This window comes from Galeopterus variegatus, unplaced genomic scaffold (assembly GCF_000696425.1).
Source record: "Galeopterus variegatus unplaced genomic scaffold, G_variegatus-3.0.2 Scaffold5982, whole genome shotgun sequence".
Taxonomy (NCBI): Eukaryota; Metazoa; Chordata; class Mammalia; order Dermoptera; family Cynocephalidae; genus Galeopterus; species Galeopterus variegatus.
The window spans coordinates 125,592-132,423 of record NW_007732093.1 but is presented as its reverse complement, the minus strand read 5'-3'; positions in this window follow the sequence as shown (position 1 = coordinate 132,423).

Here is a 6,832-nt window from a genome sequence, read left to right as displayed (position 1 = left end):
CATTCATTTAAACATATTCTTAGCACTTAGAAGGCCAACTGGTAAACAACAAATAATCCAAATTAGAGTGCTGAGTTGAAACAGCTGTTTAATCAACCATTTAATGAAGAAAAAAATCGTTTCATTGTTTCATGTTGTAAAGACAAAATACATGTCTGATAAGATTTTTAACTTTTCAAATTGGCATGGAAGAAGTATTGTGTATAGATTGCCATTGTCTAATCTTTGGTCTAAATCCAGAAGACTGGACTCTTTTTTTTTACCTTCTATTACTTTATCCCAAGATAGTGGTAGATGTCCTGTACTCTGGTGGAACAGAAAGTTTAAAAAATAGATAAACAAGATTCATGACTTGAAAATCTCTTATGTGGACATTCAAAGGTTTCACATTGTACCACCATCATTGGGACATGTCCTTGGATTAGACTGTCAGAAGCAGTCATGGATTTTTTCCCTGGCCCACCCCATCATGAACAGGGATGTGTGTCAACACCAAGCCCAAAAAGTTAAACACTCTGACCCAAAAAGCCAGGTAGGTTTGTATTGTCTCTGTTTTCAAAACTGGACACCGCCTGTGGTAGGAGCATTGGGAACCGTGGAAGGAGCTCTCTGACCTTGCCCCCAACTTCTCTGCCCATTCCCCATCCCCCGCTTCTCCACCCATCCTCTACTCCCAGGACCACAGGGTTAGTTTATGATGACCACTGGCATGTTTAGATTTCTCAGATGTAGAAAGAACTTCAAAGTACGAATTCTTTTCATAAGGACACAGGCTTTAAACCCTGTGTTTCATAACTGTGGGTAATACAAAAAAAATGGAGCCATTTAAGGATACACTTAACATTCTTGGGACTCTGGACATACCACCATGCTCACGTAATTCTGTAACTAGAATGATATAGTAGGCTTTTTCCTCTAAGCAATTCACGACAGATACTTTAATGGGCCTCCAATCTAATGTGTTGTGAAAAGAAATACTGCCTGTGACTCTTTGGTTTTTTAAATGAGCCAGTATATAAAAAGCACTCAGCACAGTTCCTGACCACATTAGACTGACCACATTAGACTGACCACAGAAACCTTCCCCTTTCAGAAAAGCTTTAACTCCATATAGGCTGTGAAATGCCTCCAGCTACCATCCTACCCATTGTAAACAGGTCCTGGCCCAGCATCTGACCAAAGTCCCCTTATGTCATCCCATCTGTGTTTCTCAAAATCAGATCCACAGACCACATCCACCTTAAACACTTGATGGGATTAGAGTTTAAGATGCAGATTTCTGGGCCCTTCTTCAGACCTACTAAATCCAGAGCTCTGGGAAAAGGGCTAGGAACTCACCTTCTTATCAAGCTCCCTGGCTGATTCATTAAAGCTTGAGAATCCGTGACATAGAGCTTCACATTCTATCCCACTACTAAGTTACACCCTGGAAAAAGGAATTTTTGTACCATGTCAACAGAGCCTTTTGCAAAAATGACTTCACTGTTACTTCTTAAAGTTATGCCCTCTGTCTTTATGGATGGCTGATTCAAGAGCCATCTAAGGGCTAATTTCAGGATCTTTTATACTGAAGTTAAGATTCTGTTCACTCCATAAATTTTCGTGTTTTATACAAGAACACATGCCATTCATTTGTGATTTCATTTACTTGCAGGGGGCAAAAAATCTATTGATGGATTTATTTGCTTCCTGTTGTCAGAAAATGAAAAATATATAACTGTGTCTGTCTTATAAGCTTTAGCAACCAGAAATCATATACCAATTTTCTTGCCCAACTGTGGCAATCTGTTCAACTCTGTGATCTAAATATACTCTTTTTCCTCCTTCTAGGTGAACTCTGTTTTGTGTTACATTTAAATAACATATTGCAACTGTTATGGTCTGTGGTGACCTCTGAACCACTTTAGACAGGGTACAAATTTTTACAAACTAGACAGTGTATATTTTCCTGCCGTGTTTACTTTATGGCGTGCCGCAACTCCTGAATGGGCACTTGAATCAAGATTTAAAACTTGCTTGTTATAGAATGCAGGCCTAGTCGTACTGTATTCTGTCCAGTTGAGTCTCTTAGTTGGGTTGGATGTTTGGGTCCAGTTGTATATTTTGCACATCTGCTTTTACAAATGCAACCTAGAGACATGGAGTTATGATACACTTCCAATGCTTTCAGAATCCAATCCCCCTTTGTAGGCTGTAAATTTCTGAAGCAACACAGTGTCTCCGTGGCTACCCGATGAAATTCCTAAGGCTGCCAGAGCCGGCTTCTGTGTGACTGAGTGTGAACTAAACAAATTACTACAGCCAGCACAAGCAGAGGGTTTGCATCTCCAAGCCCAGTAGGGGGAGATAGATGTTGAGCATCCAACTGAAGCCCAGCAATATTCCTGGCAGTGGCTGTATCAAGATCAGCCTTGGTAGTAGCCAAACCCTCATGCATTGGAAATAGCACCATGGGTCATTTTCATCCCCCAAACCTCATAATGCATATTTATTACTTATGGCAACCGCACACTTAACGGCAAAGTTTTGGTTGGACCAGCAAAGGATTTTGCTTAACTCTGCTTGATTCCTTGCATGATTCCTCTGCTTTGCTGGGCACCTTCCAACACAAAAGCACTAGTTACTTAACAGAGCTTCTCAATGTTCCTAGAAGTTTCTTTACACATCCTTATCATAAAACACCTTTCATCTCAGTCCAATTAAGGCACATGAAGAAATCCTCTTTGAAGTATCCCTGCTGACCTGTTATCCATACTACCTAATAACAAAATTCCTTAAGGGCAGTATGGCATAAGGCTTAAGTGCATATACTTTGAGTTCCAAAAGACCAGAATCAAAATCCTGGTTCTGCACCTTATCATCTGTGTGTCACCCAGCAAATTACATGACCTCTCTAAGACTTAGTGCCCTCATCTGCAAAGTAAGGATACTAATTAATTAATTAATATTTATAAATATGAATATTTAGCTGTTACAACTAAATGATTTAGGAATTTAGCACATAGTAAGCACTTCATAAATTATTATGTTAGTACTCACAAAGTAATCTGTTCTGATATGAACAGTTCTATTGATAGCAAGTTCTCTCTTATACTAAACACATTAAAATCTGTCTCATAATAACATCACTCTTTCTTCCTAGTTCTGCCTTCAGAAGCTACCCCAAATAAGTATATTCCTTCTTCCACACAATAGCACTTTAAATATTTAAGGAAGCTATCATGTGCCTCCTTTCATATACTTGAGAGCAGCTATCATTTTTCCAGTTTGACTATATCTACTTCTTTCAACTGTTTTCTGCATGACTTTGGGTCCATTACCATCTGTGGCACAGCTATCTGGGTGCTTTTTGGTCCCACTTCTTCTTCTCGGGCATACAGGAATACCCTAGACATTAGGTTGGGTCCATGTGACTGGGTTCTGGCCAATACAACAAGGGTAAAAGGCTTGTGTGCTTCTTCTGTGCTGGGCCATGTGTCCCATGAGATGCTCCTTGCGCTCTTCCACTCACTGGCCTGCTTACTGCAGACAAGCCAGTGGAGAACTTCGAGGAGACCCTAGGGGGCATGGAAGCCATAAGCTGGAAGAAACCTGAATCTGCGAGTCACCAGATAGAAGGCTACCTGTCAAACACCTGTCAGACTGGGCATGAGTGAGAAATAAACCTTTGTTGTATTAAGCCATTAAGACGTGAGGATTTATTCTTTATCACAACATATCCTAGCCTATCATGGCTGACATATCTTTGTAATTACCCTTCAGTAGACATACACCAGCTTGTCAGTGGTACCCTCAAAAGATGATATCCACGACTAAACACAATTTTTCAAAAATGACCTGACCCTGATGGAAAAAAAACTGGGAAACCAGTTCCTTCTGCTGCTGCTGTGGTGGTTGTTTTTCTGAGTACTGTATTTCTACCAGTGCTTTCCAAAGTTGCCTTATGTTTAGCAACCACACTACACATGCACAGGTGGCACAAGCTACACTTATAATTAACTAAAAACATTTAGGTGTTTTCCAAGACAACTGCTGTTAAGCCAGGTGTGGCATAGCTAGTGTTCACCAAGTATCGCTTTCCTGCACTTACCAGCCTGCCGCACAGTTTGGTTGACACCATGTTGATATTTCTAGGAGCAGAAATAACGTGTGTCACCTGGGCTGAGGCAGTTAAGAATCAGTATGTCTCATCCATTCTTCTCTTCCCCTGCTGCAGAGACCTCGAAGGATACATTCTATATCCCATCAGACTTTGCATAAATGAGAAACATTTATTGTATTAAAATACTAAAATTTCAGAGTTTGTCTGTTGTGGCATCTAACATTTAATCTGGTACTTGTGCAATTCATTCTTTTGCACTTTAATTCAGAACTTTATATTTATTTCTATTAATTTTTAAAATTCTATTCACGAATTATACACCTACAGAAAAGTGCCATATCATAAGTGAATTAATAATTCAATGAATGTTCACACACTGAATGCACAACAGTAACTAAAAAAAATAGAATATGACTGGCATGCAGAAGCTCCTTCACGCTCCCCTTCAGCCACTGCCCACCAAGAATAACCACTACCCTGATTTCTAGCAGCGTAATTTTTGTGTTTTTATGTTTTATGCACACAGAATAATACAGTGTGTACTCTTTTTGCTCAATACTATGTTTATGAGATTCATCCACACTACTGTGTGTGGTTATTGTTGGTTCATCTGCATTGCCCTCCAGTATGTAAATATACTGCCTCTTCATTCTCTTAATGGTATACTTGATAAAACAGAATTTCTTAATTTTAATAAAGTTCAATTAACCAATTTTGTTTCCTTTATAGTTAGCAAATTTTGTGTCCTGTTTAAGAAATTCTTGCCTACTCCAGAATCATGGGATAGCTCTACTACATATTCTTTTTTAAAATTTATTTTTTTACCTTTCAAGATTAGATTGGCAACTCATCTAGAGTTAAATTTGGGGGTATGATATGAGGCAGGGATTAATACATAGTTTTTTCCATTTGAATATTCAGTTGGCCCAAGACTATTTATTGAAAAGGCCAACCTGCTATACTGCATTCAGTGACTCATTTGTCACAAATTGGGCAATATATATGTGTGGATTTCTGTTTCTAGACTTTCTATGCTGTTCCTTTGGTCAGTTTGCCTCTCCTTTGCCGATACCACACTGTTTTAATCAGCCTCGACATATCTGATGAAGTGCATCCTCCAACTCTGTTTTTCTACTTCTAAAGTGCCTTTTCTAGTCTTGGTTCTTTGTGTTTCCACATGTATTTTACAATTATCTAGGCAATCTTCACAAAATAATCTGTGGTGTTTTGACTGGAATTTTACTGAACCCATATATTAATTTGTGCAGAAATGACTTCTTCACAGTACTGAGTCTTCCGACCCATCAGCCTGGTCTCTTCGTCCACTTGTTTAGGCATCCCTTAATTTCTCTCAATAATGCTTTGTAGGGTTTAGGGTAAAAGTCTTGCATGTCTTTTGTTAAATTTGTTCCTAGGCATTTAATAGTATTTGACACTGTTATAAATGATATCATTTTTATTTTTTTCTGTTTGTTGCTGGTATATAAAAATACAATTGATTTTTGTTTATATGCCTTGTATCCAGAAACCTTGCTAAATTCACATATCAATATAGTTTGTCTGCAGATTCTTTTGGACTCTCTACATATGCAATCATGTTATCGGTGAATTATGACACTTGGTTTCTCCCTATCCAATTCTTAAGCCTAACTCTATTGCATTTTATCTTTCATTCTGAAGTCTAAAATTCAAACTAGATGAGATAATTTCAAGTCATGATTTTATAACCCAGAATAGTATCTGCTTCCCCAGCCCTTTATCAAATTTGTGGGTGATAAACATTGATTCTATGTGCTCATTCAAGTCAGTGTCCAACAAAAATGTTTAAACAAGAAAAGGCTGAAAACAAAGCCATGAAGAACACCCCAGGAGACCAGCTTCCAAGTTGAAACTAATCATCAATTAGTGCTCTTAGATGCACGTATTCAAACCATCACTAGATCTACCTAAATATGTCTCAGCCAGCATCCATTTCTGTACTGGAAGATCACAAGATATTTTGTCAAATTTTACTTGAAATTCATATATATTATGGACCAACTATTCTCAATATCTTTAGATTGAAGATCCTATGTAAAATGTATAAAGTTTATTTACTCCTTTCTCTTCATGAATCAATTCTGCCTTCTTAGTGATGACCACTTCTCTTCCTAAGTAATCATAAAATATTTGTTTAATAATTTAAACTAGCATTTTGCTGGGAGCCTATGTTTTCATGGATATGAATTTTCTGAAAGTCACTTTTCTCCCCTTTTTTGAAACTTCAAGGACATTAACTGTTTATCTTTACTTTCCTACTATGCCTCTCAGCATCCATAATTTTTAAGAAATAACTGACAATAATTCCAGGAGTACTAATGCAAATTACATAATATTATATAATCTGTCTGTGGCTGAGAATATAAACCCCCACAAAGCAGCACGGAAATGTCTTACTACATCCTCACTTAGTATATCAGTCAGGGTCTTCAGTCAGGGTCTTGGGAGGACACAAAATCCCCTCCTTATTCCAGAGGGATAACACAAAGAGATTTTAATAGAAGGACTACTCGCAGGAATATGGACAGAGTTAAGGAAACAAACAGGGATGGTGAAGCATCCAGAAACGGTGGGAAGCTAGAAAGACCATGAATCAGTCAGGGTACCAGCAAGAAATAGATGACACACTTAAACTGGATAATTGAGGGAAGGGACCACTTTTAAAGCTGTTGGAGGTATCATTAAATAAAT